The sequence below is a fragment of the Mesoplodon bidens genome, assembly GCF_964165515.1.
Source record: "Mesoplodon bidens genome assembly, chromosome: 12".
Lineage (NCBI taxonomy): Eukaryota > Metazoa > Chordata > Mammalia > Artiodactyla > Ziphiidae > Mesoplodon > Mesoplodon bidens.
In genome coordinates, this window is record NC_138168.1 from 46,156,306 (window position 1) to 46,170,681 (window position 14,376).

The following is a 14,376-nucleotide window of genomic DNA, read 5'->3' on the forward strand; positions in this document are numbered from 1 at the left end:
GTATTTCCAGAGCACACTTACAATGAAATCACTTCATACTCATTCATAAATACAGAACTTCTTTGCTTAAATTGATAAATATTCCAAGTATTCTGCTTTATGATTTCAGGTTGTTTTTTTTTTTTTTTTTAAAAGCCCTCAGGGACTTCCCTGGTTGTACAGTGGTTAAGAATCCGCCTGTCAATGCAAGGGACATGGGTTCGATCCCTGTTCCAGGAAGATCTCACATGCTGCAGAGCAACTAAGCCTGTGCGCCACAACTACTGAGCCCACGTGCTGCAACTACTGAAGCCCATGTGCCTAGAGCCGTTGCTCTGCAACAAGAGAAGCCACTGCAGTGAGAAGCCCACGCACTGCAACGAAGAGTAGCCCCCGCTCGCCACAACTAAAGAAAAGCCCTCGAGCAGCAGTGAAGACCCAAGCAGCCAAAAAAAAAAAAAAAGCCCTCAGATTAGCATATTAACAAGCATCTTGACATGTCTCGCTTTAATTATGCAGACAGCGATTTTGCTTCTAATGTAGAGGTTGATTGGGAAATTTTTTATTTTATTGCTTACAATCTTACCCTAGCTACCTAAATCACTACTATAAGATTTGACATCTATAATTTATCATTTTCCTCTGCTATTAGATGAAATGCCCTTTAAAACATTCCACAGCAAGGTGAACACAAGTCAAGCTTGCAAAGTTCTAGAAAAAAGCATTGCAAAGAATCATTAAAGAATAATGAAAGTTGATTTATATAGCATATGATATCAGGGCTGCCCAGTTTAACAAATATAATTATTCCAATTCATTTTCAGAAGGCCTCTAAATTTCAGCACCTAATTTTCATCATCTTTCAAGGAATAACAACAAAAATACCTTACTTTTATAAAGACTCTAAAAGCGAACTCTTTAATTCATTTCTCTGGATTTCACTAAAGCAAAGCATGAAACTATAGACAACTTAAAATACAGGAAACCCAGATTCCTTTTACTATTGTGTGGCTTTAACATTTTACTGCTATAGCCAAGAGTCCTTGGTTTCTGCAGCCAACAGCCTTTTGCATGCTGATTTTTGCAGAGGGAGTCTCTCAGGAGTTATTACTTTTGAGTACTATCTACGATGACTCCACTCTCTGCAGGAAGTGGGACGTAGCAGAGTTTGGGAATGAAAACACTGAGGGAAAAATCTTTCCAGATAGAATTGTCAACTCAATCTAATTTTAGGTTTCGGGCAGAACACATAGCTGTACCTTCAGCTACCTGCAAACATTTGCCTCTCAGGTGCCCATCATTGAAGGACTACAACCAGGACAAACAAAAATAATGAAGTTTTCTATCATAATATTTTTTAGTAAAATAGGTGATGTGTCAGAGTATGTGTGTGTATGCACGCACACGGGCAAACCATGTGTGTGTACCCCTACGTTCAAGGTTTCATAGCGTTCAGAATAAAGGAGATGGTCCAAAAGGGTTTCTTTCTATTTTTCATAAACTCTATTTAATTTTTCCTTCCAGTCCCTCACAACCAAAAGGACTAATAGTCCCAGGCTCAAGACCTCAGAAACATATTATTGAGTTATGTGAAACAGGAATAGGAGACATTTTTAGTAATACTTTTTATGTGGTAGCTATTTTGGTATTGAAACAACTAAATCAAATCTAACAAAGGTCTTTTGAGAGGAAATGGTTAAAAGGGCACGTCTTTCCTTTTCTAAAAGGAAAACCACAGCAAAGTATTCCGATCAGGAATAAATTAAAGAGCACTACACTTTTCTGTAAGGGTCAGGAAGTCAAACTCTTGGCCTTGAGCTGCTTCTCAGCCCCACCCCAGCTGACCCTGGGAACAAGGCACTCCCCATCTCTGTGTGAACTCAACAGTTGATGTCAAGTCCTGCCATTCCTCGGCAGAAAAGAGCCAGGGATTTTCTGGCTCTTGCCAGAAATCAGAGTCAGAAGGAGGTAGCTAAGGTGCCGGGGGCTTTCTATAGTGTCCCAGTGCCAGCTTTCTGTCGCCAAAGGAAAATTCCCTAAACTCACTAAAGCCGAATCTCACATTTTGAAAAGTCTCCAAAAGAAGTTTCATAAGCTGTTTTGCTGCTAGAAGATTAAGCTCTCATTGCCCAGATTACATTTTTTAAATGTAATTTCCTTAAATTCAGCAGCACTTTTAATCCATGACACTCGCTGGTAGACAAGAAGAACAATTCTGCTGTCTTCACAATCGATTTAAAGCTTACAGATGTGACATATCAGTACTTCATGTTGTGGTTAATTGCCTTATACTAACATCTGATGAATATATATATATATATATATATATTTAATGTTCTTTAGATAACCTGTGCAGCTGACATGTGATTAGTTGGGAAATTGGGGCTGTGAGGTGCCCCAAACAGCTGAATTTGATCAAGATGTCATGCACTCTTGACCTCTTTAATAGACTATTTTGCTCTTTTGACAGAGTTCAAAATCTACTTGTCCTTCAAGGTCTAGCTCAGTTCCTGCCTCCAGCCCAAATCCATGCCTGACCATTTAAGTTCTCACTGAGATCTTCCCCCTGGCACCACCTTAAGGCCCTATTGCCTGTGCTCCTATTACGGCATTTGGATATGTCATCGTACACCATATTTTATTCACTGACTTTCAAGGGCCGTGTGCTTTCTCTTTGGCTCCCCATGGTGCCTAGTCTGGTGCTGAGCACATGTGGATTCTCCGTGGTAGAAGTGAATCAAACTGACTTACCGCCTTTTTCATCATTTTCCCTATGATCATATCTAGGGCTAAAATTTGCATTATTGCTGTTTATTTCTCCAGTCACTGTTCCTTAGTGACCCAGGAGCATCTAGAATGAGCTGCAAATTAGACCACTCCTGGAATAGGTTGGTCACCTGTGGTTTTTGGCTTGGATGTCACTGTCTGTACCACCCATGGAAATGGGAGACAAGCTACATCCCTTATGACTGTAGTCATTAGGGAATTACCAATGAATATAAAGAGAAAACATAAGCTAATGGAACAGAGAAAGAAAATATAGAAAAGGATGAGGGGAACAGAGATGGGGAGGAGGCAAAAAAAAAAAAAAAAAAGCTCCCACAATCCTACTCTCTGATGTACATACGTTTCCTTTTTAAATGACAAAACATAAAGACTCCTCGCAGGTACATTTAATGGATGATTACTTGCACATCTTAATAATGTTTGCTCTCTGGGGAATCATATACAGAAACAACTGCCTTTCCAGTTTGAATTAGGAATAAAGTGGAAAGGCAGTTACTTTGGGAGGAAGTAAAAGCAAAGCCTAGTAACACTGGTGCATTGTATGAGGCAGTGAGAAATGACAGTTCACAGTGAAGCACACTCCTCTCTTCAGTGATCAGCCTGCTCGGCTCTCAATGAGTCCGTGAGATTCCGCATTTTATAGGTTGAGCTTCCCACTGGCAGCAACTGAAGCAGTTTATTATGCACATCTGTCACGTGATCCACTTCATCAACCAAATGGAACTGGGAGAATAAGCCACCCTAACAAGATCCTCAGTACACTCTTAAAAACTACTTACAGATGTACTCTTCCTCTGAGGGGATACAATGCGTTTCCTTGTACGGTGCCACATGATACAGGAAATGCATTATCCCCATCCAAATGCAGGCGTACCAGGAGGAAGCCCATGAAAAGAAAGCAGCTCAGAAAAGCACACATGGCTTTTGCAAAAGTCCTGAGAGGGGCTCCTACACCAATTTGTGATAACGGCAGATAAAATCCCAGGCCTCTGAAGCTCAGTTCATTACAAATGCTAATGTCCACACCGGGGAAAGGAAACCACATCAGCAGTCAGCATCGACACAAATGTCGCTAATGCTTTTTATTTATGGTTGTCACCGAGTCCCCTCAGCAGTATGCCACATCTCCATTTGTGTTGTAACTTTAACTACTTTACGTGCTTTCACAACCCGCTATGTTATGTACCCATAGGTGATTTGTGCTTTCAGACTGTCTGTCGAGATGAGCGGCCACACTTCTAATCTTGAACGGGAACCATTTTGTTCCCATTCAGATAAGATCGAAGGAAAGCTTTTGTAGATGCATCCAGGAATAGTAACACCTGCCATTGTTAAATCTTCCTGTTTCAGTTGGCGTGATCAATTTATCATTCAGTCAGTCAGCCAACAGCTATTTATTGAATACCTGCCACGTGCCCGGCACTGTTCCAGGCATTGGAGATATAACAGTGAATAGAGTCCTACCATCAAAAAGATTACATTCTAGACGGGGGAAGGGGGAGACAGCAAACAAATATGGAATATGTCAGAGTGTGTCATTCAGGATAGGCTAGTTATTTTGTGGTAATAAACAACCCAATCTCAGTGGCTTAAAACAACCAAGTTTATCTCTGACTTACACTGGGTGTTCATTGCAGGTCAGCTGGGGGCTCAGCTCTGTACAGCTTCACTCTGGGACCCAGGCTGCCTGGAGAATCCCCATCTGGAGCATGGCCAGTCTCTGTGGGAGAGGGAGAAGATAGAGTGGTGAACTGCACACTGGCTTATGCCCGAAAGTGACACACGACCCTTCTCCTCACGTGGCACTGGACAAAGTAAGTCAGGTGGCTGCATCCAACTTCAAAAGGTGAGGGAGTGCATTCATATCATATGTTTAGGAAAATCAGACACACTTGGTGGACAGAACTGTCCCAATGATGATGACTGCTATGAAGAAAAAAAGCAAAGTAAAGGAGATGGTGTCTGGGGAGCTGGTTTCCACTTCAGAGATGGTCAGGAAAGGTCTCTCTGATATGGTGACATTTGAGGAGAGATCCCAAGGGAGAGAGAGAGGGCCATTTGGAGGGGGTGGGGACAGCATCCTGCAGAGGATACAGCAAGGGCATGGTGTGCCTGGCATGTTTGAGGAACAACAAGGAAGTCAAGATGGCTAGAGGGGAGCGAGCAAGGGGAGAGCTGTAGAGAAGTAGGTCAGAGACATAGGAGAGAGTTGTGGGACCCAAGTGGGCACCTTATTATAAGGGCTATGGCCATTGCAGATGTTTGGGTGAAGACATGATCTGAGTTAGGTTTTAAAAGAATCCTGTAGCTGCTGTGAGGAAAAAAGTAGGTCAGAGACATAAGAGAGAGTTGTGGGACCCAAGTGGGCACCTTATTATAAGGGCTATGGCCATTGCAGATGTTTGGCTGAAGACATGATCTGAGTTAGGTTTTAAAAGAATCCTGTAGCTGCTGTGAGGAAAATATACCAGGGGGCCAAGGGCTGAAGCAGGGAATAGTCGAGAGGCTCTTGCAATAATCCAAGTAAGACAAGAGAGTGGGTAGTAGTCAGACTCTGGAGAGAGTTTGAAGGCAGAACAAACAGAATTTGCCCATGTATTGCTGTAAGAGAAAGAAAGGATTCAAGGATGACCAGAAAGGTTTGTTTCTTCTAGTAATCCCTGGATACACATAAGGACTACTTCATGTGACTTTTGAGAATCTTCAAATTTGGCAAAATCACATAGCACATAACCTCCCTCCAAAATGAGTTGAGAGTTGAAGAGCCAAGTGGAGAGAGATGGATGCTGGGTCGTCAGCTCGATTCATGGACCATCTAAGGGACATCTCTCCCACACTGGCCTAATATCCAGTCTCTCTTAGGGTTTTGATCCATGTTAATTTATAAAACCAGAAAAACGAGCTTCATAATTACAAGCAAAACAGGAGCTTCTGACTGAGTCATCCCAACCTCATCCCACTCCTCCGTGAACCTCAGGTATCACTACCAAGAAGCTCAGCCATACGACACAAGATCTGTCCTCAGTATATGCTGGCATAGTGATGTGTCGCCAATTCTCCTAAAAATAGGTTGAATAGAAATCTTAATAAATACAATAAAATCACATTATGGTGTTCTTCTGAAGAGTTTCCCCTCTTTCTGCTCACCCTGTCTTCCCATCACATGGTTCTCCCCATTCACCACCAACCATTAAGTGGCCACTAGAGCACCCTACTATACCTGGGCCTTCTCTTATGTCTTCTCCAGCTTAGGATAGCACAGGTTGAACGCACAGTTTTCCAACTACCATAATGGAATGAATAAATAAAGGTCATTGCTGTTTTTTTTTTTTTTCCCTTGGCCGCACTGCGCAGCTTGCGGGATCTCAGTTCCCTGATCAGGGACTGGACCCGGCGCACTGCACTGAAAGCCCAGAATCCTAACCACCAGGCCACTGGGGAACTCCTTATTGCTGTTTTTAAAAACTGTATATTTTTGGTATTTGTAATCAAAAGCATTTGTTCATTCAGAACATCTTCTTGAACTCCTACCATGTGCCACTTCCTCTTCTAAGCACTGGAGACACAGCCATGAATAGAATGTGGAAGTAATACATATTGTTGAAAACTGGGAGAGCATAGGAAAGTATTAAGAAAAGATAAACTCTCCACTAACTCACCACTGAAACATAACTGCTAGTAACATCTTGGTGCCCTGTCTTTTTCCAAGCATACATATTGTTCCTCCCTGCTCTTTTGAATAAAATTTACAACTTTGGACTTATACAGTACATTTTTTTCTTTAAAAATTCTTTCTTCTTATAAAAATAAATCATAGCAGATGCTCAGTAAGTATTTGTTGAATGAATGAAAGAGTTAATTATAGAAACAGTAAATTACAGAGAAGCAAAAAATTAAAAATGAAAGTCATCAATAATATCACTACTAAGAGATAGTATCACTAGTAAGAGTTTGGGTTGTTCAGTATGGTTTTGAATAATCAACATTTTTTTTTTGGCGGTACGCGGGCCTCTAGCTGTTGTGGCCTCTCCCGTTGCAGAGCACAGGCTCCAGACGCATAGGCTCAGCGTCCATGGCTCACGGGCCCAGCCGCTCCGCAGCATGTGGGATCTTCCCGGACCGGGACACGAACCCGTGTCCCCTGCATCGGCAGGCGGACTCTCAACCACTGCGCCACCAGGGAAGCCCTCAACATATTTTTACAACATCGCTCCACAATGATTATTTTGTAAATGACAACTTTCTCTTTTTTCCTAATTACAAAAGCAACATGCCATTGTAGATATTTTGGAAAATACTGAAAACTACAAAAGGAAAAACCAAAAGTTATTTGTAGTCCCACTGCCCTGAGACTACTGCTGTTAATATTCTCCAATCTTTTTGGAAATTTTTTTCCAATCTTTTTTTTTTTTGAGCAGTACAGTAGGTTAGTTAAGAGCCTGGGCAAGTTACTCAGCCTCTCTGAGCCTCAGATTCTTCATCTGTAAAATGATACTAGTAGTACCCACTTTGTAAGATTGGTGTGAAATTTAAATAAGATACACAAACTGTTTAGTTTAACATCTGACTGACCCATTATAAGTGCTTAATATGGGAACTCTTACCACTTTGCAAGACATTTCTACATAGTTGATCAGACTTTATACATGAATTTTTTGTCCTCTTTTTTAAAAGAAAGAAACAACATTCCTCAATCTCATTAAATTTAAAATTCTGAGACGATCTCAAATTTTCAGAAAAATTGCAAGCAAAGTACAAAGATCTTTTCTCCCCTGAAATATTTGAAAGGAAGTTGTCAATCCGATTCCTCCATCACCCCTGAATATCATAGCTCACATTCTACAACTCAAACAGAGACATAGCTCAAACAGAGACATTCCCCTACAACTCCAGTGCAAACAACAAAATTGAGAAATTAACACTGGTACACTGGGGTCTAATCCTCAGACTCCAGTCAAATTTCTCCATACATACCTTATAACAAAAGGATTCCAGTTCCAAACCACACCATGCAATTATTCCCCATGTCTCTCCAGTCTCCTTCAATCTGGAATAGTTCCTCCGTTTTTCCTTGACTTTAATATCCTTGACACTTTGAAAGAATATGGGCCAGTCATTTTGTAGAATGTCCCTCATATGATGTTTTCTCATGATTAAGTTATGCATATGTCTTTGTCAGGAATACCACAGAAGTGATGCTGTGTTCTTATTGTATCTTATTAGGTAACATAGCTGTTTTGGCTATAACAACCTGTGCTGGACCACCTTCCTACACAGATACTCCTCTCACCCCACCTGGGCTCTGAAATATCCTCTTCACCCTGCCTCGACGCCAACATCTCTCACTAGGCTATGCCTTTGCAAGAACACTCCCCTCACCCCACGTGGGCTCTGAAACCTCCTGCCGGGCTGCCCCTCCCACCCTCAATCCTCAGCCCACCTGGGCCACCCTGCACTGAGCCATCCTCTCAGCCTGCTTTGGCTCTGACACTGAGCTAAGCCGACCCTCTGCAGGGGTGGCTCTCTTGAGCTGCTTGGGCCCAACACTGGCACCAGGTATCCCACTCGTGGGATGCCCTCCTCACTCCACTTTTGCTGTGTTCTAATTCTTTAAAGATTTCTATTATCTATGTATATAGTATCAGTTTTTCCTCAAACTAGAGGTCTGTGTATGTATTATTGATGATCCATCAGTAATCATGTGTTTTCATTTCAATAATGATCTAAAGAAAACTTACATTATAAAATATAAGCATATCTGGGACGTTCGTTTTACAACCACATACTTTTAGTGTTGGTGCTTTGTGCTTAAAATTGGGTTGGTACCACATGATTGTTAATGTGCCAATATTTAACTTTTAAATTGGTGGTAGTTTTAGATTGGCATTCCTGGCATCAAAATACAAAAACCATCTTGATTTCTGTTCAGTAAAAATTATATTGCGTTTTTTTACCAGCTATAAATCTGAAACTGCTCAGTGATGAGATTTATGTCCTTATTTAATAAATTAATTTTGACTTTCCATCATAAAAATAACCATGCTACTTTAATTGTCACAGGCTGATGAAAAAAGAACTGAGCTGGCTGACTTGATACACAAATGATGCACTCATGCAAAGTGAAGGCCAAATGAATCATGGCACTGGTATAAATGAAGCTTACAATAGTTCAAATAGAGGAAAGTAGAGAGAAAACTGAGTCATTACAGGTCTCTTGGTATCATAGGTTGAACTCAAAAGAAGCTAGGCAAAGCAGTCACTTTTTTCAGATTATTGACAGATGTGTTTGTGTGTGTGTGTTTATATGGCATATCAGCTTGCAAATATTCTCCATGAAGGACTTTTGTTATGAACTTTTTAAAAAAATAATTAACAATATTATATTTTGGAGAAAACCATTTTGAGATGAGTTGGACCAATTAAAATCATCAACTGATGGTTTCAAATGAGTAACCTGATGGAAGGAAAAATTATGGTAATGATAATGATTGCGAATCAAAGGACTGTCCATCATGCTCATAATCAAATATTTAGGTCAACAGTTGAGACATAAAATGCATAAAAGCATCTTATTATGCTTTTATAATTACATGTATAAATTGTAATTAAATCCAACATTGGCTACTTAGTTTCAGCAAAATTTTACCACTTTTACACTAAATTAATGTTTCTTATTTGAATTTATCTGGTGATCTTGTTTTTATCTAGCTTGTTAAATTTGATTTCTTCTTATGGTTTGTTTTAATTGTGGTAAAAAAAAAACACATAACCTAAAACTTACTGTCTTAACCATTTTAAGTGTACAGCTTGGTAGTATTGAGTATATTCACACTGTGTGCAACAGATGTCTAGACTTTTTCATTTTGTGTACTTATAGTTTTTCATGAGCTATAAGTATAAAGCATTTATACCTAATAATACAATGGCACGTATTTAAGGAACAAGATGATGAAAAAAAATTATTTAAGTCAACATAGAAGGTGGTCTCAAGAGAAATTTTTCCTTTTGGGAAAAAAGGAAGAGGTTTAAGAAACACTAATCAATATGGTAATTAATTTCCAATCTAAATGTTTGCTTAGGCCCACCCCCACTTTTCTCCCTGGCTGCACAGTTCACAGTGGACTGTGAGGAAAAGGCAGTGATACCTCATTTCTTGGAAAAGCAGAGCCAGGGGAGAGCATAGCAGTTTTCCCAACCTGAATTCAAAACTTCCTTTTAAGTAATAGTATAATATGAACACAATACTGCCTTTCAAATTACTTTTCAAAATAGTTTCAAATCCATTATCCTAATTTTGAGGCCCCATTGTGAATCTCTAAAGTTAGTTTCCTTTAAAGTCAAAGCTCATTGCCAAGTTTGATATGTCATAACTCTAACCATCCAAGCCAGTGCTGCTGGGGTTTTGCTCCTTAGCAAGCTGCTAGAGGGAAGAAGGCTGTCTCCAGATGCTGTGATTGCTCTGAGTCTGCTATGGCCTCTTGCAGGCCTTATTAAGAAAACAAACTGTGCTGATTAGTTTCTCTGAAAAACTAGATGAAAGTTTTCAGCTTAAAAGCTCATATGCTGACCTCTCCTAAGGCTTCATTTTTAAAATGAAAGTTTTTTGTTGTTGTTAGGATTTGCTATTTGACTTTTTAGAAATAAGAAAATATCCAAAGTTCCCATAAATAATCATTAATTATGAGGTGGAAAGCAAGAAGGAAAGGGCAAGAAAAGAAGGAAAATTTATTATTTACTATGTGCCAGGCACTATTCTAGGAGCTTTATATCACCCATCTTACCTTGTCCTGACAACCTCCCTAGGAGTTGGTTCTGTTGTCCCCATTTCAATGGCTGAGACTCTGAGAGGTAAAGTAACTTGCCAAAGATCACACAGCTTGTAAGCGAACAGGTCTGATTCAAACTCAGGTTTGTCTGATTACCACTCACTCAAGTACGAAACATGTCAAGACACATCACAGACCAGCTTGGTCAGTTTTCTGCCACAGATTTTGTCTGGGAAAACTGGACCATGCCGATACTCATTCATGGAGAAAGTCTCTCTGCCCATTCCAGCACATTATCATTCTCTGCTCTCTCGCTCAGTTACCTGTATATTTAGCTGACAGACTCAACTTCGAACACTCCCCAGACCCTACCCAACAGAGTGCAGAAATCCCTTTGCTCTCTCGCAGCTGATCCCAGCACCGGCTAGGTTTCTGCTCCCCCAGATGTGGAGGCTGCAGTGTAAAAAGCACTTCCTCACCTTGCCACTACAGTATGGTCTGCAGTATTGTCTGGCGCTTCTTGAGGCACGGGTCCAAGCTGCTGTTTAGAGAGGCCTGATGTATGCCCTGTGGGCTGCGCTGTCATTTACTGGTTTAATATGCACACTCTGTGATGCATTTTTATACGTTCCCATTTCTTAAATTCTGTCTCCTAACTCAGATCTCATTTACATGGTGATTTATAGGGCCTGAATATTATAATCTAAAAGGTGTATGTGGAGAGGAGTGAGCACATCTTCTATTTATTAGGAGAAGTCTCCAATCATCTGCTTCTTTGCAAATCTGACCTTGAAACTGCATAATGAGAGCTCAGTCCCCAATCATAGTAAGGAGCAGGGAAAAGGGACCAGCTGGCCCGTTTGCTTAGCGTCTACTGTACGCTGCCTTGGGTGATCTCTTTCCACATGATGGCCTCTCTCCCCAGTTAGATTTTAAATAACTGGAGGGCAAGAGCATGCATCACTGACCTTCGTGCCAAGCATAAGCCCCTTGCACATAGTAGGCATTTAGTAAATAACTGGATGTTGGTTGCTGATCTGTGACTGCTGCTTAAACCTCCCCATTCCCCACCATAACCCTGACCTTTCTGGTTTAGCTTTTACATGACAGTTTCATTAGAAATGGTAGCAGGATGGAACCAGAACTTTCATGCTCACACTGGGGTATCAGAGACTTCTGCTTCATGTGTCTTTTCAAAGAATAAGTATAGGCTGGTATCCAAAGACCTAGTTTAGAATCTTGAATTTTAAAAACGTGACTGTGGGGGGCTTCCCTGGTGGTGCAGTGGTTGAGAGTCCACCTGCCGATGCAGGGGACACGGGTTCGTGCCCTGGTCCGGGAAGATCCCACGTGCTGCAGAGCGGCTGGGCCCGTGAGCCATGGCCGCTGAGCCTGCGCGTCCAGAGCCTGTGCTCCGCAAAGGGAGAGGCCACAACTGTGAGAGGCCCGCGTACCGCAAAAAAAACAAAACAAACAAACAAAAAAAACTTGACTGTGGGAATGCCCCCCGCCTTAAGCATCAGCATGGTTTAGTGCCTGGACTTGGTGATACCACTTTGCCTGGGAGGGCTAGTGCATGAAACCCTTTCCACACTGACACCACAGCTTAAATTCATTCTTCAGGCAGCCATTATTTTTTCTTATTAGGGTCAAAGATAAGGTGATGTGTGGAGGGGCAGCCGGGGCATCGTCTGGGGGGACAGGACTCTACAAGAGGGGCAGGAGCTGATGCTGGGCATCTCGTTGGAGGAAAGAAGGAGCCCATACAGAAGCAGGGGATGGGGTTTAGGTGCTGTGGAGCATTAACTGCTGCCTGAGACTTCTGCACTCAGCTGGCTGGCCCTGACTGCACAGTTCTCCTCAGGCTGGCTGCTTTGCCCAAACCTAGTTTAGAATTGTCCGTGTTCTAGTAGCCTCTTATGAATGAGCATCTTGCTTTGAAAATCAATTTGAAGCCAGAGTGGAAGTTTTCTTTTAGTCACGAAGTGAGAGCAATGAAAATAGGACTATCCTGCTGTATTATTTTTGGCCTTGCAACAGTACAAAGTCAACTTTTCTTTCTGACTCAGGAGCGTTTTATAAAATCTCCACATTTTGTGTACATTTCAGACACGAGAATCTGCCACCCCAGACCCCATTTGAGAGGGATGATTTAAAGCTCAGGGAAACAGCAGCTCTCTGCAAGTTTCTGAGTAACTGAACTTTGTTATAACAACAGATTGGAAGATAGAATCTGTTGATCTCTAAACTCAAGGAACCCCTTGACCCCTATCCTGGATAACACAGGACGCTGAAAATTGGTCGGGTCCCTGACTCACCTTCTCACATTTCTCCTCTCCCTGGAAGAATGCAGCTTTTGACCACCGTGCCAGGATGAGAGCTGGGCCTCCCTGTCACGCCTCAGTGAATGCGTGACCAGGTGGACTTCTGTGCCGGGCATCGCCTGGAAGGTGGCAAAAGCCAGACAGGTACCTGTGGCCCAGCTGCTGCTCAGCTACGAGGCTGGCAGCCAAGCCGAGCGCCAGCTTTTCGAAAGCAGCCCTTTTGATAACACCGATTACATTTCCCTCACTAGAGCCTTGGGCTGATTGAGCAACCGCCAGCTTCTCTGGGTAACAAAGAGGAGGGGAAAGTAATCCAAACACAGGTTTTATTATAAAAACCTGGGAGTGAGAGAAGTATATTTATTCTGTAAGATAACACACCTGCTCAGTGCCCAGGAGGCTCATTTCCATCAGTTGCCATGGCAAACTCGTTATACTTCAAGGCCATGTGGCTTTGTTTCCTTTTGAGATCTGGTCCTTGTCCTACCTTTTCTAACAACTGCAACACAATGACATGGAGGCCTGCGACAGCATAATTGATTTCTCCTTCCCTCTATCAACGGTTCACATTTGTTCGGCACAGGACTGAGCCTGCCTCTTCCTTTGAACTCCTGGCTAACCATGAAGGCATGCTTCAGAGAGCCGTCCTCATTAACATTCCAGGTCTCCCTTCCCTGTCAGCGATAAACAAGCCCCGCATCAACAGCCTCCTTCCTTCCAGCTTTACAAATGAGTGGCTCAGTTCCATGTTTCGCTGCCCATCCAGGTGCCCAGGCGCACAATGCGGGGCTAAGAAGCACGCTGGAGAGACTAAAAATAGAACAGCAGTTTTGGACGCATACCAGAGCAGCTACTTCATCGCAACTTGCTTTGCACACTAAGCCTAATGGGATCCATCAGGCATGAGTTCTCTCCCTCTCGCCCTCCCTCTCCCTGTCCCTCCCTGCCGCGCCACGCCGCCCCCCCCGCCCCCACCCCCGCCACCGTCAGCACCTTCCTGGTGAGGGGAGCAAAGGAGGTCAGGCCAGGGACAAGAAGTGTGTGCCCTCCTGGTCTTGGTTTACGAGTCCTGGGAGATCTGGGGGCTGCAATTACTCCTTCCGTACAAGCGTTTCTAGAAAAGAGCAGGCAGGTCCGGAACATGGTCTCATTTGCCCAGGTACACTTCGCTCCTCCAAGACTTTCATTGTTTAGCAAAGGCTCAACTATCACTTTCCACACACCCCAGTCTAAGTGTGACCCAGCCCCAGACTCAGAAGCTTCTTGGGCAGTTACGTAGAGAACTAAACTACACTATAGTGTTCCTCTTACAGGTCCCACCTGCTTGGTTTGAGGCTAAAGATTTGGGAGCAAATGCACCATCACAGATGGAGGGGCTGTAGCTCACGTGGGTGGGTGGGCAGCACGTGACTGCCCAGGGTCAGTGAAAGCCTCCCACCAGTGAGTCTATCTGAAAGCCTTTTGCAATAGAAAATGGAACAAATCAGTATGAAGTTAGGAACATGCTGTCCCGCCTGGGC

At 42.6% G+C, this 14,376-nt stretch overlaps 1 protein-coding gene across 3 annotated transcripts in view; it reads right to left on the bottom strand.

The window, feature by feature from the left end:
* The window catches only part of REV3L (REV3 like, DNA directed polymerase zeta catalytic subunit), a 247,878-nt gene that overhangs the window by 231,553 nt on the left and 1,949 nt on the right, over positions 1–14,376 (bottom strand). The window contains exons 1-2 of one of the 3 annotated variants that reach the window (XM_081251233.1): positions 12,851–13,161; positions 4,386–4,486 (exon numbers count right to left, since the gene is read on the bottom strand). The gene's annotated coding sequence lies outside the window, so the exon portion shown is untranslated. Of the gene's footprint in view, positions 1–4,385; positions 4,530–12,850; positions 13,162–14,376 lie in introns of those variants that run through there. The other 2 variants (XM_081251232.1, XM_081251234.1) reach the window with 2 other exon arrangements.